Below are 24,027 nucleotides of genomic sequence, written 5' to 3'. Positions count from 1 at the left end.
TGGCACTGTGTGTGAGTGTGGGATTAACTGTGTGTCTGTCAGTCTCTTGTACTGTATGTGAGTTTGGGATTCGTTCTGCATCTGTGAGAGTTGGAGTCATTCTGTGTCTGTGTGTCTCTGGTACTGTCTCTGAATGTGAGATTCATTCTGTATCTGTACGTAATTATTCTCTCAGATTAAATTATGGTGTTCAATATTGCAGCTTTTATATCTCAATGTTTAAATAGTTTTACTCCTTGTTTAATTGGTAAATATGGACATACTTTCGGATTTGATGCTGGAGGTTTTAACCAGATTATTTGTGTGCTTTTTGGAGTACTATTAAATCTGTATCTCTGTGAGTACTGTTGTGGATGATAATGTATCTTTAAAACTGATAAGGTGACATTTTTGAATTGGTATGTAATGTGTAGATCAGTCTGTAGAAATGGAATTGATACCGTATCTTTCAGTCTAATATTGTATGAGATTTTTGGACTGGTATGTAATGTGTATCTCAGTCTGCACTAATAGAATTGATACTCTATCTTTAAATCTCATTCTACGAGTTCATTCTGAACAGGTGTCTAATTTGTCTCTCAGGTTTACTATCTTTCAATATTTCTCAATCTGATACTCTACCTGAGTTTTGGACTTGTGTGCAATTTGTATCATATGATACACATTTCGAATGGATATTCCATGGATTAAAGTCATGTGTGTGAGAGTTCTGGGCTAGTATTCAATTTGAATCTCGGGGTACATTATTGGGATTCATTCTGTACCTTTGAATCGGGTACCATGTGTGATTTCTATCTGGTATTTAATTCGTAGCTAATGTTGCTCTATTGTGAGATTGACACAGTGCCTTTCACTCTGAGAGTGTGATTTTGGACTGGGATTTTTGTATCTACCTGTCAGCGGGACTGAGTTAGGGGGAAATGGAACAGTGTCTGCCTCACCTACTCTGCTTGACTGTTGGATTGAAAATGTGTCTCTGGAAATTGTGATCATTGTGGGACTGACTACTCCTGCTGTCTGAGACTGTGGAACTGATGAGCTGTCTGTGTCTCTGTGCTCTGTGAGTGATAATATACTTACTGTGTGTGAGAAGGAGCTGGCTGTACTGTTCCTTCTGCCTCGGGTGGAGGAAGCATCACATTTATTCTGGATCGTTCAAGGGTTTGCCTGGAGAAAGAAAATGATCTCTTGTTACTCAGGAACAGGTGAGGTAGAAAAGACAGAAGTGATCAGTTTAATATCTCTGTTAATGATCATTTTGAATATCCACAAATGAAATCCAGTGATACAAACAGTGTCAGTGTCTGACTCCACTGCAGTACTGCAGCACTCAGCTTCTGCATACCAGGTGTGTTGGGCTGTTTTACAACAATTTAATGACATCCAGACACGGCCCAACCCCTGCACTGATCCATGAATGGGACTACCCGATGGGGCAGGGACCTTTGCACAGGTCAGGTTTCTAATCCCCTCTCCCATGGGACTAACCGTTCAACGGAAACCAAACAGCCGCTGTTTAAAATGTGTCCTTCACACTTCTCACCTGATGCCTGCAATAGATGCTCTTTGTATAACTCCCCACATCCTTACTGTCCGGCTCTGTTTCCACTCTTCACTGTCCAATCACAATAAACAGGGTGAGACTGGAACTAAACCAGGACCATTCACGACTGGTTTGGGGAGAGAAAGCAGCAATGATTTTAATAGCAGGTTCTTCCCATTCTCTCTCCCTTCCCCTGGACACACCCTGTCCAGACACAGCCCGAGAATGACCTCTCCCTTCCCCCCTCTCACTCCATGTTCCGGGACCAGTTCCTGATCCACTCTGCCTCTTATAAACAGCCCCCGGACTCCCCCTGACCTTCCCCCGGACTCAATGCCGGTCTCTGAGCCCATCTGCGGACACGGTCCCGAAGCGATGATCTGCTGTAACGAGGCTGCTCTTTGCTCCCTTCCCCCGGGGGCCGTGATCTCTCCATTCCCGGCTGTTTTAAACCATCTTCTTCCGCTCACTGAGGGAATGGCGCCCACAATTCCCAATCCAAAAATCGATGGAAACTTTCCCCAATTGGAATTTTTCCGAGTCTGAGCAAAGGAAGTGGGTCTGGGGGAAAGTTCAGAGGGAATGGGGTCCACAGGCAGTGCAGGATCAGGCACCAGAACGGGAAACAGATGGGATTCCACCAGTTCCCAACGCTGGAATCCAGACTGACATTACAATCTCAAACTATTAAACGAGATGTTTCCATCCCTGCTGTTTCTCTCGGGGTCTTTTGATGGTGAAGAGCCTTTCAGAGATAAAGTGAGCGGCTGTGAAATCAGCCAATGGTTTCTCTTCATTAATGGCCCCTATAATGACTAGTGACTGAGAGAGGATTTCTCAAACCAATCCTGGAGAAACATGGGAGGAAAGTGGGAGTCGGTGTATTTGCTGGGACCGTGTAGGGTTAATATCAGGCAGCAACAGTCGCAGATTAATTTAACCGGAGTGAAACTGTAGGTCACTGAGAGTAATATCGAACAGCCCTGAGCTGTAAAACTGCAGATAGTACAACAGGCATTAGAGGGTTAAATGTGGCCCATTGTTTCTGTCCCTCTCTGTACTGTCCCTGAGTGTGGGATTAATAGTGTGTCTGACCCTTGTACAATATCAGTGAGAGATGAGATTGCATCTTCTGTCTCTCCAACGCGATCTTTCTGGATAAAACGGCACTTTACCGGTCAGTCTGGAACTAATACTGTTAACGTCTGTCTGTCACTGTGTCTCACCGCTCTCTCTGTCTCTCTCACCGTGTCTGCCTCCCTCTCTCTCTCTGGTGCTGTATATGAAGGTGAATCCTGCTATTGAGCGTGATTTGGAGACAGATCGGAAGTGTAAGACTGATACTGTCTCTCTCTCTCTCTATTGCTGGACATGAAAGTGGGATACTGTCTGATATAAAATAGAGAGAATGAGATGTCCGGGCCGGGCCTCACTGTAACTGGGGATGTGTTCGGCTCCAGTCCCAGTTCATGGTCATAATCTTTTCACAGATTCAGGGCGAGAGTCTCTGTGAGACGGTAACACTGGCGGAGAAACTCCGCGTCATAATTCAAACCCCAACACATGAGATTCTCCAAATAAGCTGGAATAAGATGTTTGTAAAACGCTGGGAGGGGATGTGTGGGGAGATAGAACAGGGAAACAGACGGAAATGGAGGAGCCGAGTTGACTTGTTATCGAATGGACTGTATTTAGGCAGGAATATTAACGATTTCTCATTGTAACGGGTCTTATTTGAAAGCTTCGGGTTTTCGGAATCCTTGAATATGAAGCCCGGGTCTGTCAGGGTTTGTGCGGAGTGCTGAGGTTCGGTTTTATTATCGATAAACGGTTTGAAACTGTCGGATGGAGAGAACTGGAGGTGGAGCTGGAAGATCAGAGGCCTCTCTCCGCTCTGTCACTCTGACTGTCTCCTCCCCTCCCGATTTCTCTGTTTAATCCCCCATATGGAACCAAAGCGGGGAGGTGGACTCTTAACACGGTTTACTCGTTAACAGGACGAAAGTCGAGTCATGTTCCTGATCGCCTGGGCACCAGGCAATTCACTGTTATTTGTTTCTGTACAGAGTTACATTTCAGTGATTCCCCAGTGGTTTGATGCGTTATGTCAATAATCCAACAAAATAGAACAGAAACGGAGCGAAATGCTGAATTCCACAGATGCAGAAAGGTTAGTCGAGCAGTTCTGGTGATTCTTTATGAGCCCAGCATGGCAAGTAGTTTAAATAAATACAAGAAATCTGGTGATGTGTGGGCTGGGGTCCATAAGTCACCGTTTAAAGTCCCGGACTGTGGTCACTGCCCCGACTCCAGTCCAATTAATACCTCATCTCGTCCACAACGAGACAAAAGCAGCTCAGAGCCACACTGGTAGCATGATATAAGCGTCTCCCTTCAGGCAGTAACCAGTCCTTTCACAGGTGCAGAGGGTGGCTCTGAAAAGAGCCTTTACATCGAGTTACATTGAAACAACAGCACAGAAACAGGCCATTCGGCCCAACTAGTCTATGCCGGCGTTTATGCTGCTCATGAGCCTCCTCCTTCCTTACTTCATCTAACCCTATCGGCATATCCTTCTATTCCTTTCTCCCTCATGTGCTGATCTATCTTCCCCTTAAATGCCCCCATGTTATTTGCCTCAGCTATTCCTCGTAGTTGCAAGTTCCACATTCTAACCATTCTCTGGGTAAATCAATTTCACCTGAATTCCCTATTTGATTCATGAGCGATTATTTTATATTTATTACCTGAAGTTTTGGACTCCCCACAAGTGGAAACATTTTCTCTACATCTATCCGAACAAACCCTATCGTTATCTTTAAAACCTCGATCAGATCAACCCTCAGCCTTCTCTTTTCTACTGAAACGAGACCCAGTCTGTTCAGTCTTTCCTGATAAGAACATCCTCTCATTTCTGGTATCATCCTTGTGAATCCAGTTTGCACCTTCTCCAATGCCCCTATGTCTATAATATGGAGACGAGACCTGTTCGCAGTATTCCAAGTCTGGTCTAAACAAGGTTCTATACAAGTTTAACATAACTTCTTGGCTTTTCAACTCTATCCCTCTAGAAATGAATCCTAGTGTTTGATTTGTCTTTTTATGACCTGATGAACCTGGGTCGCTACTTTTAGTAATTTGTGTATCTGTACCACACGATCCCTTTGCTCCTCTATCCTGTTTAGACTCTTATTATCCAAGCAGTGTGTGACCTCCTGATTCTTCATTCTGCAAGTTTATTATAGTCCTCTTGCATTTTGATGCATTCTTCCTTTGTATTAACTAAATCCCCCAATTTGGTGTCGTCCACAAATTTTGGAATTGTACTTCCGATTCCCGAATCCAAATCGTTCATGTAAATTGTGAAGAACAGTGGTCCCAGCAACTGGAATTCCACTTCCCACCTTTTGCCAGTCTGAGTAGCGACCCTTAACCTCTGTTCTCGGCTTTCAGTTTTGTAGCCAACTTACTATCCATTCTGCCACTTGACCCTGGCTCCACGTGCTCTGAACTTAGCCATGAGTCTACAATGTGGTACATTATAGAAGGCCTTCGGAAAATCCAAATATATCACATCTACTGCATTAAACTTGTCTACACTTTCTGTTCCTTCTTCAAAGATTTCAATCAGGTTGGTCCTGTCCTTTGGGTTATCAGATTAAGCCTTGGCCGGTTTACTTGCTCTTGGAGCTCACAATGCTGGTTTTCTTCGGCAGCAGCACGGCCTGGATATCAGACAACACCCTGAGCGACGGTCACCCGTCCCAGCAGCTTGTTGAGCTCCTCGTCGTTGCGGATGGCCAGCTGCAGGTGTCTGGGGATGATGCGGGTCTTCTTGTTTGTCCCGGGCCGCGTTGCCGGCCAGCTCGAGGATTTCAGCCGTTAGATACTCGAGCACAGCAGCCAGATAGACCGGGGCTCCGGCACCCACACGTTCAGCATAGTTCCCCTTTCGCAAGAGCCTGTGAACACGGATAACAGGGAACTGCAGTCCGCCCCGGGATGAGCGAGACTTGGCCTTGGACCGAGTTTTACCGCCGGTTTTTCCTCTTCCAGACATTTCCACAATCTCACAAACACTTTCACAAAGAATGAAGAAATCCTCCCGCGCTCGCCCTTCTTATACCTTCTGGAGGAGGACAGTGGGGGCACTTGTGATGGGTCTCTCTCAGAGTGTTTACACTGCCCGCTCACCCTCACTGATATTCTATCTTTGAACTGCTGTAATATTGTCCCTTAGTAATATTGCTGCTCCTCCTCCTTTCCCTATTTCCCTGTCCTTTCTAAAGATCTTATGGACTTGAATATTAAGCTGCCATTCCTGCCCAGTTGGTATTCAGGTCTCTGTAATGATTTAATGGAATTATTTAACTTTACTCAATGGCTGATGTGAGCTGTGGTAAAATGTATTTCCAGCTGGTCAAGTATTGCAGGTATCGACTGTCTCTTCAGTCCGATATCAGGTGAAGAATTACTGGCTGGTGTGGAATTTCCATTGATTGGGGGTTGGTGAAATCTACTGGGCGGAAACAGGAACTGCAACAGAGCGAGAAAGGATCCGTCAGAAACCAGTGAAAATGAAGAACAAAATCCAACAGCCTGCAGTGTCTGTTCAGGGTCTGATGTTTGGCAACTATTTTATTGTTGATTATTTTCAGCGATGGTGGTGTAGCGGTGAGCATAGCTGCCTTCCAAGCATTTGAGCCAGGTTCGATTCCCGGCCATCGCAATTGAGTGTTCTTATCAGTTTATTTCTATCAGGAACTCTTCAGTTTCCAATTGAATTTGATGCAGTTCAGTTGGATATTGTTTCCAAAACATAATCGGGTGTAATTATCGTAAAATGTTTTCAACCTTCATTTCCTTTCCCTATCGAAGGAAAAGAGGAAAGACATGCTGGAAATACTGAGTTACCAAGGGTCTCATGAGAGTGAGGAAGGGAAATGATATGTTCGCCTTTATTGTAAGGGTGTTGGAATGTAAGAGTCAGGAGGTCTTGCTGCAATTGTAGTATGAGGACATATTGTGTAAAATTGGCCAATATTCGATGGAGTTTAGAAGAATGAGAGGTGATCGCATTGAAATGTATAAAATTCTTAGACGGCTTGACAGGGTCGATGCTCAGAGTCTGATTCCCCTGGCGGGAGAGTCAAGAGCTAAAGCTCATAGTCTCAAGATAAGGGGTCGGCCATTTAGGACCGACATGAGGAAACATTTCTTCACTCAAAGGATTGTGAATCTTTGGAATTCTCTGCACCCCAGAGGGCTGTGGATGCTCAGTCGTCGAGTTATATTCAAAGCTGAGATCGATAGATTTTTGGACTCTCGGGGAATCAAGGGATATGGGGATCGGGCGGGAAAGTGGAGTTGAGATCGAAGATCAGCCATTATCTTATTGAATGGCGGAGCAGACTCGAGGGGCCGGATGGCCTATTCTGATGCTATTTCTTATGTTCTATGTTCTTATGTCGAGAGCTTTATTTCCAAGTGTGCTGACGACAATAATTTAGGTAGCACAGTAAACATTGTAGATGGGAGCAGAAATTTGCAAACCGACATTGATAGATTAAGTGAGTGAGCAAGACAGTGGCAGATGGAGTTCAACGTGGGGAAGTGTGAGGTCATCCACTTTGAACCTAAAAAAAAATAGAGTATTTTCTAAATGGCAAGAAGCTAGGAACTGTGGGGGAGGAGAGAGATTTAGGGATCCAAGTACAGAAATCACTAAAAGTGATCACTAAATCACAAAAAAATGTTAAAATGGAGATTACATTTTGATCTTTATATCAAGGGAATTGGAATACAAAGTAGTGGAAGTTATGTCACCGTTATACAGAGCTCTGGTTAGGCATCATTTCGAGTTCAGTGCTCAGTTCTGGGCACCGCACTCTCCATAATGGCTTGGAATGAGAATGGTTTTTTCCTTGAAGGAAGCTCACTGAACTGCAGGGTTTTTGAAGAGTTACGCTCAGAAATGGGAGCGGAGCTCATTTACTGCTTCACATTGTTACAACACATTGAGGAGAACAGCATCAATGAAGAAAAAGGGAATGAAATGAAATGTGGCACACAGTTACATCTCGCTGCTCTGTCTGACCATTTTAGTCGCTACTTCCCTGCAGAGGGATTTGAAAATTTGTCGGAAAAGCGTTGGGTGAAAGATCCTTTTGCTTTCGAAAATCCTGAATCAATAATGAGGCTAAACTTGATGCCTGAGCAAGAACACGAGCCGGTGTGACTCACCTGTGAGCACACTGAAAACACGCCACAAGTCATTCAGTTTGTCATCTTTTTGGATCAGTACTTTCAAAGAATATCCTCTGTTATGATTACTTTTCTGTTGTTGCTGCCGTTCACAACAACCTACATGTGCGAACTGGGATTTTCGACTTTGACAAGGTTAAAAACAAGAGAAAGAAACTCAACAGCGCACCTGAGATGCGTGAAGCACTTTCATCCTGTGATCCAGATTGGAACGAGATCATGACCAACTGACAGACCCACCCCTCACATTAAGGAAGCGAAACTCAACCTGATCTTCTTTCACTGTATTTATCCTGTATTTAAAATGTTTTTCAAGCAACGTCGATGTCTAATTTTAGTTATTACTTGAAGTGAAGTGAAGAGCGAGCATGGACTGACCTTTATTGGGATTTGATGAAAACTCCAGTCTGAAGTTATTAATGTTTGAGGTCCCTGGGGGAAGTGTTTTTCTTCCACTGTGTCACTAGAAAAACGAGAAACTATGTTCTACATTGTACGGTCAGTGTCTGTTCATCAAACCCGCTCTGAATTCCTCAGTCTGTATTTCCAGAAACGGTTCTGTGGGTGACGTGCGCAACAGAACACTGACCACAACCTGCGACTAATGGCGGCCGGAGTCACCACAATCCCCCACGACCCAGAAACCCCTCTATCTCTCCGAGGCGCTGATTTCTCCGGCCAGCGGCCCTTGCCGCGCCTGCGCATTGCGCCCCTTCGAATGGAGATAGACCGTATTCAACCTCGCGCGGAATTCTGGGTAATGTCATCCGCCATTGTAAACCCCTCTTGCTGATAATTCTCTGATGGGGTTTAGAAGGGCGAGGTTTATCCAATCAAAAGCAAAATAATGCGGATGCTGGAAATCTTCAGCAAGTGAGGCAGCATCCGTGCAGAAAGAAACAGAGTTAACGCTTCAGGATAGAGTTAAGGTATCGTCAGAAATGGAAGAAGTTAAAGTTTTAACAGTTTTTAAGCAAGTCGAAAGCCAGGGAAAGGTGGGGGGGGGCGGTGGGAGGGAAAGAACAAAAGGGAAGGTCTGTGATAGGGTGGAGGGCAGGAGTGATAAAGCGACAAAAGGGACGATGGTGCAGGGGGAGGATGGTGGTAATGGGTCAAGTAAAGAAACACAAGATGGGTCTGGAGGAGCTTTAAATGGTTCCAGTCAGTTAGATGTGTAAAAAAGACTGTGAACCGAAAGAAGTGCATTTGAAGCGGAGAGAGAGGGACACGCTCTGTAACCGGGTGCAAACACTCACCCACAGCCCAAACAAAATTTGTTTCCCACTTGGCGCAAAACAACAATCCATGTTATTTGATTTTAATTAGTTTTTGTTTCTAAATTGCATCATGTTTCTCCAATTGTATTTCCCAACTCAGATTCAAGGCCTCCAAACCAACCCAAATGTTGGAGGTGGTGTGATGGGTTTGGATTTCAGCAGAAAGAGGAGGGTGAGTGTGTGGGACAAGGATTTACAATCTGGGGGAATTTGCAGGAAGAATGTTCCATAGAAATTAGATTTGCCTGTTCTGAATTTCAATCCTGTATTCACAGTGAGGACTTTTGTTATCTACATTTACAGGGTATTACAAGGGGAGGATTTGCAGACAGGAAACTCAAACCAAACATCACATCAAGATCTGACAGTCTCTCAATTCACCAGCACCTGAAGATTATCGGCCTTTGAATATAAATGGAGAAATGTTCATCGGTTCTGTCTGTGGGAAAAGATTTCAAACATCAGTGTAACTGGAAAAGCACCGAGACACACACACCCGAGTGAGAGTGTTCCAGTGCACTGACTGTGGAAAGAGCTTTAACCAGTTACACAGCCTGAAAAAACATCGCATCATTCACAGTGGGGAGAAACCGTCCACGTGTTCTCTGTGTGGGCGAGGCTTCAACTGATCGTCCGACCTGGAGAGACACAAGGACACCCGCAACATGGAGAAACCGTGGAAATGTGGGGACTGTGGGAAGGGATTCAGTTACCCATCCCAGCTGGAAACTCATCGACACAGACACACTGGAGAGACGGCCGTTCACCTGCTCCGTGTGTGGGAAGGGATTCACTCAGTCATCCCACCTGCTGACACACCAGCGAGTTCACACTGGGGAGAGGAGATTCACCTGCTCCATGTGTGGGAAGGGATTCACTCAGTCATCCCACCTGCTGACACACTAGCGAGTTCACACTGGGGAGAGGAGATTCACCTGCTCCATGTGTGGGAAGGGATTCACTCAGTCATCCCACCTGATGACACACCAACGAATTCACTGGGGAGAGGCCATTCACCTGCTCCGTGTGTGGGAAGGGATTTACTCGGTCATCTCACCTGCTGAGACACCAGCGAGTTCACACTGGGGAGAGGCCATTAACCTGCTCCGTGTGTGGGAAGGGATTTATTCGGTCATCACACCTGCTGAGTCACCAGCGAGTTCATATGTGACTGCAGGGGTTGGATTCTGCTGTTATTGCTGTTGCTAATCACATCCAGGACTGAACCATGTTCATTCTGACAGTTGAAGTTTGTTTCTGATGTTAATAACCCCAATAACTGGGCTGGAGTTTAATATTCTGTACAAGTGTCAAATAAATCAGCTTTCTTTTAAACACAGTGTTTCTAGTCCTTGATATCTCGATGATAAGAGAAGCTGATCGAGGAATTATAATGAAGTGAGTGGAATCCATCTTAGAACTGAGTTCCTCCACCTTTTTAAAAGATGGATCTACAAGATGACCAAGTCTGACAGGACAGAAAATTCTATTGTATCACAGGGTCCACTTCAATCAGCCTGAGCAGATTTCCACTACCCTTGCGCGAAAAAGAGTTTCATGATTTCACTCCAAGAAACTCGAGCTGTAAATTTGAGGTCATGTCCTCTTGTTCTGGATTCACCCACCAGAGAAAATAATTTCTATTTCGACCCTATCGAATCCCTTTATCATTTTAAATCCCTGGATCAGATCATCCCTTAACCTTCTGAACTCAAGGGAATGCAAACCAAGTTTATGCAACCGGTCCTCATAATATAACCCTTCAAGCCCCAGTATCATGCTGATGAATCTGCTTTGTCCCCCCTTCAAGGCCAATATATCCTTAGTGAGAATCAGTACTCCAGAGGGGCTCTGACCAAGGCTCTGTAGAACTGAACCATCACTTCATCCCCTCTCTATTCCAGCCCTCGAGATAAAGACCAATATTCCATTAGTCTGTGATCAATTTTTGTATCTGTGCACTAGCTTTTAGTGATTTCTGTACATGGACACCAAGCTCCCACTACAGTGTAACATCAAACACTCCCAGGGCAGGTACAACACGGGTTAGATACAGAGTAAAGCTCCCACTACACTGTCCCATCAAACACTCCCAGGGCAGGTACAGCTCGGGTTAGATACAGAGTAAAGCTCCCTCTACACTGTCCCATCAAACACTCCCAGGGCAGGTACAGCACAAGTTAGATACAGAGTAAAGCTCCCTCTAAACTATCCCATCAAACACTCCCAGGGCAGGTACAGCACGGTTTAGATACAGAGTAAAGCTCCCTCTACACTGTCCCATCAAACACTCCCAGGGCAGATACAGCACGGGTTCGATACAGAGTAAAGCTCCCTCTACACTGTCCCATCAAACACTCCCAGGGCACGTACAGCACGGGTTAGATACAGAGTAAAGCTCCCTCTACACTGTCCCATCAAACACTCCCAGGGCAGATACAGCACGGGTTAGATACAGAGTAAAGCTCCCTCTACACTGTCCCATCAAACACTCCCAGGGCAGATACAGCACGGGTTAGATACAGAGTAAAGCTCCCTCTACACTGTCCCATCAAACACTCCCAGGGCAGATACAGCACGGGTTAGATACAGAGTAAAGCTCCCTCTGAACTCTCTCCTCCAACACCATCACCTCAAATTTCCATCTTCAAGCCACGCACGAACCCGACTCGGAGATATATCGGCCGTTCCTTGATTGTCGCTGGGTCAAAATCCTGGACCTAACAGCACAGTGGGAGAACTTTCACCACACAGGACTGCAGCGGTTCAAAAAGAAGGCCCCCTCACCACCACCTTGACTAGGTGATGGGCAATAAATGCCGGCCTTGTCGGTGACGCCCATATCCCCAGAATGAATTTTACAAAATTCGACCTGGAGAAAATAATAGAATGGTGCCTTGCTCGGGTTAGATGAAGTAGGTCAGGAACGAAGTCTGCTCGTGTCGAGCATAAACACTGGCATGGACATGTTGGGCTGAATGGCCTATTTCTGTGCTGCAAATTCTAGGTAATCCCACGTAAAAACGTGACCAAAAATGGTGATAAGGCAATTTACAGTGGTCAATTGTGATAGAAAAGTGTGACCAAAAATTGGAACAAAAGCAGGACAAGGTTGAATCAGAAGATTTTTGATAATAATATATATATATATATTCTTTCCCAACAGTTGAACAGGTTGGGGATTGATTCTCTCATGATCACTGACCTATCTCAGTCACTCTCACACCATCACTGAAAGGGACTCGAACCATTTCCAGGGTCATCCATTATGAACTTAAACTGGGAGATTCCCGTTCTGTTTGGACCCAGAATGCAGACGGTTTGAAAGCTGTCGGACTCCCCAACTTATGCCAGTCGCCCATCTCTGTAAAAATAGAAGTAACTCTTCTGCTCCCACACATCTCCCTGGCATGTCATGGCCATGACTTGTCCTTTCCAATACTTGACCAACTGGACATTAAGGATCGACTTTGGTTTTGCGAGAGGATCTGCGGTAAATAAAAAAAAAAAAAAATGAGGGAAGGTGTGCAGGAACAGAGAGGGTTCATATACGTAAATCTTTGAAGGTGTCAGGACAAGTTGGTGAAGCTGTTAAAAAGGCATATGGGATCCTGGGCTTTATAAATAGAGGCATAGAGTACAAAAGCTAGGAAGTGATTTTTAGTGAAAGGGAAGGAGGAACTTCAAACATTTACAATCACCAGGGAAAGGGTTCAGAAAAAATATTAGAACTAAAAGCTGACAAGTCCACAGGACCTGACGGACTTCATCCTATGGCCCTAAAATAAGTGGTTGCAGAGATAGTCAATGCATTGGTGTTAATTTTCCAAAATTCCTTAGATTCTGGTAGGGTCCCATCAGATTGGAAAATAGCGAATGTAATTCCTCTATTCAATAAAGGAGGGACACAGAAACCAGGAAACTACAGGCCAGTTAGCTTAACATCTGTCACAGGGAAAATGCTAGAATCCATTATTAAGGAGGTTATAGCAGGGCACTTATAAAATCTCAGTGAAATCAGGGAGAGTCAACAAGGCTTTGTGAAAGGGAAATCGTGTTTGACTAATTTATTAGAGTCCTTTGAGGAAATAACAAGCAATGTGGATCAAGGGGATCATGTGGATGTGGTGTAATTGGATTTCCAGAAGGCTTTTGAAAAAGTGCCACATGAAAGGCTACTACACAAAATAAGAGCTCATGGCGCAGGGGGTAACATATTAGCATGGATAAAGGATTGGTTAGCTAACAGGAAACAGAGCGTAGGTAAAAATTGGTCATTTTCAGGTTGGCAAGGTGTAACTAGTGGAGTGCAACAGGGATCAGTGTTTGGGCCTCAACTATTTACAATCTAAATCAATGACTTGGATGAAGGGACCGAACGTATGGTTGTTAATTTTGCTGATGACACAAAGGTCGGTAGGAAAGTAAGTTGTGAAGAGGAGACTGCAAAGGGATATAGATAGGTTAAGTGACTGGGCAAAAATTTGGCATTTGGCAGATGGAGTATAATACGGGAAAATGTAAACTTGTCCAATTTGGCAGGAGGAATAGAAAAGCAGTACATTTCTTAAATGAAGAAAGATGACAGAATTCTGGGGTACAGAGGGATTTGGGTGTCCTAGTACAGCAATCAAAAAGGTTTGACTGCAGGCACATAATTGATTAGGAAAGCAAGTTTAATGTTGTCATTTATTGCAAGGGGAATGGAATATAAAAGTAGAGATGTTTTGCTACAGTTGTACAGGGCATTGGTGAGACCACATCGAGAATACTGTGTGCAGTTTTGGTCTCCTTATTGAGGAAAGGACATAAATGCTTTGGAGGTGGTTCAGAGAAGGTTCATTCGACTGATTCCTGGGATGAGGGGGTTATCTTCTGAGGAAAGGCTGGACAAGTTGGGCCTGTATACACTGGAGTTTAGAAGAATGAGAGGTGATCTTATTGAAACATTTAAGATCCCGATGGGACTTGAAGCGGTAGATGCTGAGATTATGTTTCCCCTTGTGGGCGAGACTAGAACTGAGGGCCACAGTTTAAAAATAAAGGGTCCCCTGTTTAAGACGGAAATGAGGAGAATTTTTTTTCTCTCAGAGGGTCGTGAGTCTGCGGAACTCCCTTCCCCAGAGAGTGGTGGAGGCCGGGTCAGTGAATATTTTTAAGGCTGAGTTAGATAGATTCCTGATTAACAAGGGAGTCAAAGCTTTTAGTAGGTAGACGGGAAAGTAGGATTGAGGTCACAATCAGATCAGCCATGATCTTATCAAATGGCAGAGCAGGCTCGAGGGGCCGAATTGCCTACTCCTGCTCTTAATTCCTATGTTCTTATGGTTAAACTTTTATAAATCACTGGTTCGTCCTCAGGTTGAATAGTGTGCCCAAACTTTAGGAAGAATATCAAGGCTTTGGAGAAGGTGCAGAGGAGATTTGCCAGAATGATACCTGGGATGAGGGACTTCAGTTATGGGGAGAGACTTGTGAAGCTGGGATTATTCTCCTTCGAGAAGCAAAGGTTATGCGGAGATTTAATAGAGGAGTTCAAAAATTTTGAGGGGCATTGACATTGTAAATAAAGAGAAACATTTCACCTCTCAGGAGGGTTGGTAACCAAATGACACAGCTTTAAGTAATTGGCAAAGGAACCAGCGGGGAAATGAGGAGAATTTATTTTTACACATGGAGATGTTATGATCTGGAATGCATTGCTTTAAAGAGGTGGTGGATTCAGATTCAATGGTAACTTTCCGTAGGGAACTGGATATCGAGTTAAAGGTGAATAATTTGCAGGGCGATGGGGAAAGAGGGGTGGGAGTGGTGGAGTGGGACGAATTGGATAGCTCTTTCAAAGAGCCAGCACAAGCACGATGGGTCGAACGCCCTCCTTCTGTGCTGCAAGGTTTGATGATTCTAATTGGATGGATCTTTCAAGGATAGCCCTGTAAACGTTTTCCCTTCAAGTATTTATCCAATCACCTTTGAAAGTTATTATTGAATCAGCTTCCACCGTCCTTTCAGGCAGTGAATTCCAGATCATCACAACTCGCTGCTTAAAAAATATTTCCTCATGTCGCCTTTGGTTCTTCTGCCAATTACCTTAAAACTGTGTCCTTTGGTTACCGACCCGTCTGCCACTGGAAACAGATCCTTCTTCTTTACTCTATCATAACATTAATGATTTTGAACACCTCGATCAAATCGCCCCTTAACCTTCTCTGGTCTAAGGAGAACCACCTCAGCTTGTCCCGTCTCTCCACATAACTGAAGTCCCTCATCCCTGGTACCATCCCAGTAAATCTATTCTGCAGCCTCTCCAAGACCTTGGCAACCTTCCTAAAGTACAATGCCCAAAATTGAACGCAATACTCCAGCTGATGAATAACCAGTGTTTCCTAAACGATAGCATAACGACCTTGCTTTTGCATTCAACGTCACTTTTAAACGAGACCAGGATCCCTGATGCTTTTTAACAGGTGCCAGCTTCAAACATCTTTGCACAGACACACCAAGGTGTCTCAGCTCCTGCAATCACTTTAAAATTGTACAATTGGGGAAATAATCATAGAATCAGTTCAGAACAGGGATCAGGGCCTTTACCCAGTAAACTATCAGAGAATCGGCACAGACCAGGGATCAGAGCCTTTACCCAGGAAACTTTCAGTGAATCAGCACAGACGAGGGATCAGGGCCTTCACCCAGTAAACTATCAGAGAATCAGCACAGACCAGGGATCAGGGCCTTTAGCCAGTAAACTATCAGAGAATCAGCACAGACCAGGGATCAGGGCCTTTACCCAGTAAACTATCAGTGAATCAGCACAGAACGGGGATCAGGGCCTTTACCCAGGAAACTATCAGAGAATCAGCACAGACCGGGGATCAGGGCCTTTACCCAGTAAATTATCAGAGAATCAGCACAGACCAGGCATCAGGGCCTTTACCCAGTAAACTATCAGATAATCAGCACAGACCACGGATCAGGGCCTTTACCCAGTAAACCATCAGTGAATCAGCACAGACCAGGGATCAGGGCCTTTACCCACTAAACTATCAGTGAATCAGCACAGAGCAGGGATCAGGGCCTTTACCGAGTAAACGATCAGTGAATCAGCACAGACCAGGGATCAGAGCCTTGACACAGTAAACTATCAGAGAATCAGCACAGACCGGGGTTCAGGGCCTTTACCCAGTAAACTATCAGTGAATCAGCACAGACCAGGGATCATGCCCTTTACCCAGTAAACTATCAGAGAATCAGCACAGACCAGGTATCATGGCCTTTACCCAGTAAACTATCAGTGAATCAGCACAGACCAGGGATCATGGCCTTTACCCAGTAAACTATCAGAGAATCAGCACAGACCAGGGATCAGGGCCTTGACCGAGTAAACGATCAGTGAATCAGCACAGACCGGGGATCTGGGCCTTTACCCAGTAAACTATCAGAGAATCAGCACAGACCAGGGATCATGGACTTTACCCAGTAAACTATCAGAGAATCAGCACAGAACAGGTATTAGGGCCTTTACCGAGTAAACGATCAGTGAATCAGCACAGACCAGGGATCAGGGCCTTTACCCAGTAAACTATTAGAGAATCAGCACAGACCGGGGATCTGGGCCATTTCCCAGGAAACTATCAGAGAATCAGCACAGATCGGGGATCAGGGCCTTCACACATTAAACTATCAGTGAATCAGCACAGACCAGGGATCAGGGCCTTTTCACAGTATACTATCAGTGAATCAGCAGAGACCGGGGATCAGGGCCTTTTCCCAGTAAACTATCAGTGAATCAGCATAGACCAGGGTTCAGGGCCTTTACCCAGTAATCTTTCAGAGAATCAGCAGAGACCGGGGATCAGGGCCTTTTCCCAGTAAACTATCAGTGAATCAGCACAGACCAGTGATCAGGGCCTTTACCCAGTCAACTATCAGAAAATCAGCACTGATCAGGGGTCAGGGCCTTTACCCAGTAAACTATAAGTGAATCAGCACTGACCGGGGATCAGGGCCTTTACCCAGTGAACTATCAGTGAATCAGCACAGACCAGGGATCAGGGCCTTTACCCAGTAAACTAACAGTGAATCAGCACAGACCAGTGATCAGGGCCTTTACCCAGTAAACTATCAGAGAATCAGCACAGACCGGGGATGAGGGCCTTTACCCAGTAAACTATCAGTGAATCAGCACAGACAGGGGATCAGGGCCTTTCCGCAGTAAACTATCAGTGAATCAGCACAGACCGGGGATCAGGGCCTTTACCCAGTAAACTATCAGTGAATCAGCACAGACCGGGGATCTGGGCCATTTCCCAGGAAACTATCAGAGAATCAGCACAGACCGGGGATCAGGGCCTTTACCGAGTAAACTATCAGAGAATCAGCACAGACCGGGGTTCAGGGCCTTTACCCAGTAAACTATCAGTGAATCAGCACAGACCGGGGATCAGGGCCTTTACCCAGTAAACTATCAGTGAATCAGCACAGACCAGGGATCAGGGCCTTTACCCAGTAAACTATCATTGAATGAGCACAGACCAGGGATCAGGGCCTTTTCACAGTATTCTGTCAGTGAATCAGCACAGACCAGGGATCAGGGCCTTTACCCAGTAAACTATCAGAGAATCAGCAGAGACCGGGGATCAGGGCCTTTTCCCAGTATTCTATCAGTGAATCAGCACAGACCGGGGATCAGGGCCTTTACCCAGTAATCTGTCAGTGAATCAGCACAGACCAGGGATCAGGGCCTTTACCCAGTAAACTATCAGTGAATCAGCACAGACCGGGGATCAGGGCCTTTACCGAGTAATCTATCAGTGAATCAGCACAGACCAGGGATCAGGGCCTTTACCCAGTAATCTATCAGTGAATCAGCACAGACCAGGGATCAGGGCCTTTACCCAGTAAACTATCAGAAAATCAGCACAGATCAGGGGTCAGTACCTTGACCCAGTGAACTATCAGTGAATCAGCACAGACCGGGGATTAGGGCCTTTACCCAGTAAACTATCAGTGAATCATCACAGACCCGGGATCAGGGCCTTTCCCCAGTAAACTCTCAGTGAATCAGCACAGACCAGTGATCAGGGCCTTCACCCAGTAAACTATCAGTGAATCAGCACAGACCAGGGATCAGGGCCTTTACCCAGTAAACTATCGGAGAATCAACACAGACCAGGGTTCAGGGCCTTTACCCAGTAAACTGTCAGATAATCAGCACAGATCGGGGATCAGGGCCTTCACACATTAAACTATCAGTGAATAAGCACAGACCAGGGTTCAGGGCCTTTACCCAGTAATCTTTCAGAGAATCAGCAGAGACCGGGGATCAGGGCCTTTTCCCAGTAAACTATCAGTGAATCAGCACAGACCAGTGATCAGGGCCTTTACCCAGTCAACTATCAGAAAATCAGCACTGATCAGGGGTCAGGGCCTTTACCCAGTAAACTATCAGTGAATCAGCACTGACAGGGGATCAGGGCCTTTCCGCAGTAAACTATCAGTGAATCAGCACAGACCAGGGTTCAGGGCCTTTACCCAGTAATCTTTCAGAGAATCAGCAGAGACCGGGGATCAGGGCCTTTTCCCAGTAAACTATCAGTGAATCAGCACAGACCGGGGATCTGGGCCATTTCCCAGGAAACTATCAGAGAATCAGCACAGACCGGGGTTCAGGGCCTTTACCGAGTAAACTATCAGAGAATCAGCACAGACCGGGGTTCAGGGCCTTTACCCAGTAAACTGTCAGTGAATCAGCACAGACCGGGGATCAGGGCCTTTACCCAGTAAACTATCAGTGAATCAGCGCAGAACAGGGATCATGGCCTTTACCCAGTAAACTATCATTGAATCAGCACAGACCAGGGATCAGGGCCTTTTCACAGTATTCTGTCAGTGAATCAGCACAGACCAGGGATCAGGGCCTTTACCCAGTAAACTATCAGAGAATCAGCAGAGACCGGGGATCAGGGCCTTTTCCCAGTATTCTATCAGTGAATCAGCACAGACCGGGGATCAGGGCCTTTACCCAGTAATCTATCAGTGAATCAGCACAGACCAGGGATCAGGGCCTTTACCCAGTAAACTATCAGTGAATCAGCACAGACCGGGGATCAGGGCCTTTGCCGAGTAATCTATCAGTGAATCAGCACAGACCAGGGATCAGGGCCTTTACCCAGTAATCTATCAGTGAATCAGCACAGACCAGGGATCAGGGCCTTTACCCAGTAAACTATCAGAAAATCAGCACAGATCAGGGGTCAGTACCTTGACCCAGTGAACTATCAGTGAATCAGCACAGACCGGGGATTAGGGCCTTTACCCAGTAAACTATAAGTGAATCATCACAGACCCGGGATCAGGGCCTTTCCCCAGTAAACTATCAGTGAATCAGCACAGACCAGTGATCAGGGCCTTCACCCAGTAAACTATCATTGAATCAGCACAGACCAGGGATCAGGGCCTTTACCCAGTAAACTATCGGAGAATCAACACAGACCAGGGTTCAGGGCCTTTACCCAGTAAACTGTCAGATAATCAGCACAGACCGGGGATAAGGGCCTTTACCCAGTAAACTATCAGAGAAGCAGCACAGACCAGGGATCAGGGCCTTTACCCAGGAAACTATCGGAGAATCAACACAGACCAGGGATCAGGGCCTTTCCCCAGTAAACTATCAGTGAATCAGCACAGACCAGATATCAGGGCCTTTACCCAGTCAACTATCAGAAAAACAGCACAGATCACGGGTCAGGGCCTTTACCCAGTAAACTATCAGTGAATCAGCACAGACCAGTGATCAGGGCCTTCACCCAGTAAATTATCAGTGAATCAGCACAGACCAGGGATCAGGGCCTTTACCCAGTAAACTATCAGTGAATCAGCACAGACCAGTGATCAGGGCCTTCACCCAGTAAACTATCAGTGAATCAGCATAGACCAGGGACCAGGGCCTTTCCCCAGTAAACTATCGGAGAATCAGCACAGACCAGGGATCAGGGCCTTTACCCAGTAAACTTGCAGATAATCAGCACAGACCAGGGATCAGGGCCTTTACCCAGCAAACTATCAGTGAATCAGCACAGACCGGGGATCAGGGCCTTTACCCAGTAACTATCAGATAATCAGCACAGACCAGGGATCAGGGCCTTTACGCAGTAAACTATCGGAGAATCAACACAGACCAGGGATCAGGGCCTTTACCCAGTAAACTTGCAGATAATCAGCACAGACCAGGGATCAGGGCCTTTACCCAGTAAACTATCAGTGAATCACCACAGACCGAGGATCAGGGCCTTTACCCAGTAAACTATCAGAGAATCAGCACAGATCGGGGATTAGGGCCTTTACCCAGTAAACTATCAGTGAATCACCACAGACCGGGGATCAGGTCCTTTACCCAGTAAACTATCAGTGAATCAGCACAGACCAGGGATCAGGGCCTTTACCCAGTAAACTATCATTGAATCAGCACAGACCAGGGATCAGGGCCTTTTCACAGTATTCTGTCAGTGAATCAGCACAGACCAGGGATCAGGGCCTTTACCCAGTAAACTATCAGAGAATCAGCAGAGACCGGGGATCAGGGCCTTTTCCCAGTATTCTATCAGTGAATCAGCACAGACCGGGGATCAGGGCCTTTACCCAGTAAACTATCAGTGAATCAGCACAGACCAGGGATCAGGGCCTTTACCCAGTAAACTATCAGTGAATCAGCACAGACCACGGATCAGGGCCTTTACCCAGTAAACTATCAGTGAATCAGCACAGACCGCGGATCAGGGCCTTTACCGAGTAATCTATCAGTGAATCAGCACAGACCAGGGATCAGGGCCTTTACCCAGTAAACTATCAGAAAATCAGCACAGACTGGGGATCAGGGCCTTTACCCAGTAAACTATCAGTGAATCAGCACAGACCAGGGATCAGGGTCTTTACCCAGTAAACTATCAGAGAATCAGCACAGACCAGGGATCTGGGCCTTTACCCAGTAAACTATCAGTGAATCAGCACAGACCAGTGATCAGGGCCTTCACCCAGTAAACTATCAGAGAATCAGCACAGACTGGGGATCAGGGCCTTTACACAGGAAACTATCAGAGAATCAGCACAGGCCGGGGATCAGGTCCTTCACCCAGTAAACTATCAGAGAATCAGCACAGACCAGGGATCAGGGCCTTTACCCAGTAAACTATCAGTGAATCATCACAGACGCGGGATCAGGGCCTTTACCCAGTAAACTATCAGTGAATCATCACAGACGCGGGATCAGGGCCTTTACCCAGTAAACTATCAGATAATCAGCAGAGACCGGGGATCAGGGCCTTTTCCCAGTAAACTATCAGTGAATCAGCACAGACCCGGGATCAGGGTCTTTACCCAGTAAACTATCAGTGAATCATCACAGACCCGGGATCAGGGCCTTTCCCCAGTAAACTATCGGAGAATCAACACAGACCAGGTTTCAGGGCCTTTACCCAGTAAACTGACACATAATCAGCACAGACCACGGATCAGGGCCTTCACCCAGTAAACTATCAGTGAATCAGCACAGACCAGGGATCAGGGCCTTTACCCAGTAAACTATCGGAGAATCAACACAGACCAGGGTTCAGGGCCTTTACCCAGTAAACTATCGGAGAATCAGCACAGACCAGGGATCAGGGCCTTTACCCAGTAAACTATCAGTGAATCAGCACAGACCAGGGATCAGGGCCTTTACCCAGTAAACTGTCAGATAATCAGCACAGACCGGGGATAAGACCTTTACCCAGTAAACTATCAGAGAATCAGCACAGACCAGGGATTAGGGCCTTTACCCAGTAAACTATCGGAGAATCAACACAGACCAGGGATCAGAGCCTTTACCCAGTAAACTATCAGTGAATCAGCACAGACCAGTGATCAGGGCCTTCACCCAGTAAACTATCAGTGAATCAGCACAGACCAGGGATCAGGGCCTTTACCCAGTAAACTATCAGTGAATCAGCACAGACCAGTGATCAGGGCCTTCACCCAGTGAACTATCAGTGAATCAGCACAGACCAGGGACCAGGGCCTTTCCCCAGTAAACTATCGGAGAATCAGCACAGACCAGGGATCAGGGCCTTTACCCAGTAAACTTGCAGATAATCAGCACAGACCAGGGATCAGGGCCTTTACCCAGCAAACTATCAGTGAATCAGCACAGACCGGGGATCAGGGCCTTTACCCAGTAAACTATCAGATAATCAGCACAGACCAGGGATCAGGGCCTTTACCCAGTCAACTATCAGTGAATCACCACAGACCGGGGATCAAGGCCTTTACCCAGTAAACTATCAGAGAATCAGCACAGATCGGGGATTAGGGCCTTTACCCAGTAAACTATCAGTGAATCACCACAGACCGGGGATCAGGGCCTTCACCCAGTAAGATATCAGTGAATCAGCACAGACCAGGGATCAGGGTCTTTACCCAGTAAACTGTCAGATAATCAGCACAGACCTGGGATTAGGGCCTTTACCCAGTATAATATCAGAGAATCAGCACAGAGCACGTATCAGGGCATTTAGCCAGTCAACTATCGGTGAATCAGCACAGACTGGGGATCAGCGCCTTTACCCATAAACTATACAGAGACTCAGCACAGACCAGGGATCAGGGCCTTTACCCAGTAAACTATCAGTGAATCAGCACAGACCAGGGATCAGGGCCTTTACCCAGTAAACTATCAGTGAATCAGCACTGGCCAGGGATCAGGGCCTTTACCCAGTAAACTATCAGAGAATCAGCAGAGACCAGGGATCAGGGCCTTTAGCCAGCAAACTATCAGAGAATCAGCACAGACCAGGGATCAGGGCCTTTACCCAGTAAACTATCAGAGAATCAGCACGGACCAGGGATCAGGGCCTTTACCCAGTAAACTATCAGTGAATCAGCAGAGACCAGGGATCAGGGCCTTTAGCCAGCAAACTATCAGAGAATCAGCACAGACCAGGGATCAGGGCCTTTACCCAGTAAACTATCAGAGAATCAGCACGGACCAGGGATCAGGGCCTTTACCCAGTAAACTATCAGAGAATCAGCACAGACCAGGGATAAGGGCCTTTAGCCAGTAAACTATCAGTGAATCAGCACAGACCAGGGGTCAGTGCCTTTACCCAGTAAACTATCAGTGAATCCGCACAGACCAGGGAGCAGGGCCTTTAGCCAGTAATCTATCAGAGAATCAGCACAGACCAGGGATCAGTGTCTTTACCAAGTAAACTATCAGAGAATCAGCACAGACCAGGGGTCAGTGCCTTTACCCAGTAAACTATCAGTGAATCCGCACAGACCAGGGAGCAGGGCCTTTAACCAGTAATCTATCAGAGAATCAGCACAGACCAGGGATCAGTGTCTTTACCAAGTAAACTATCAGAGAATCAGCACAGACCAGCGATCAGGGCCTTTACCCAGTAAACTATCAGTGAATCAGCACAGACCACGGATCAGGGCCTTCACCCAGTAAACTGTCAGATAATCAGCACAGACCTGGGATTAGGGCCTTTACCCAGTATACTATCAGAGAATCAGCACAGAGCACGTATCAGGGCATTTAGCCAGTCAACTATCGGTGAATCAGCACAGACTGGGGATCAGGGCCTTTACCCATAAACTATACAGAGACTCAGCACAGACCAGGGATCAGGGCCTTTACCCAGTAAACTATCAGTGAATCAGCACAGACCAGGGATCAGGGCCTTTACCCAGTAAACTATCAGTGAATCAGCACTGGCCAGGGATCAGGGCCTTTACCCAGTAAACTATCAGAGAATCAGCACGGACCAGGGATCAGGGCCTTTACCCAGTGAACTATCAGAGAATCAGCACAGACCAGGGATAAGGGCCTTTAGCCAGTAAACTATCAGTGAATCAGCACAGACCAGGGGTCAGTGCCTTTACCCAGTAAACTATCAGTGAATCCGC

The 24,027-nt window shown here is 46.2% G+C and overlaps 1 non-coding gene across 1 annotated transcript; it reads left to right on the top strand.

Moving 5' to 3' along the window:
- Positions 1–6,200: 6,200 nt before the first annotated feature.
- trnag-ucc (transfer RNA glycine (anticodon UCC)) lies at positions 6,201–6,272 on the top strand. Its single transcript has one exon. It is a non-coding gene; the product is annotated as a tRNA-Gly (tRNA).
- Positions 6,273–24,027: the final 17,755 nt, after the last annotated feature.

This window comes from Heptranchias perlo, unplaced genomic scaffold, assembly GCF_035084215.1.
Source record: "Heptranchias perlo isolate sHepPer1 unplaced genomic scaffold, sHepPer1.hap1 HAP1_SCAFFOLD_50, whole genome shotgun sequence".
Lineage (NCBI taxonomy): Eukaryota > Metazoa > Chordata > Chondrichthyes > Hexanchiformes > Hexanchidae > Heptranchias > Heptranchias perlo.
This window is presented reverse-complemented; position numbering and strand designations above follow the sequence as displayed.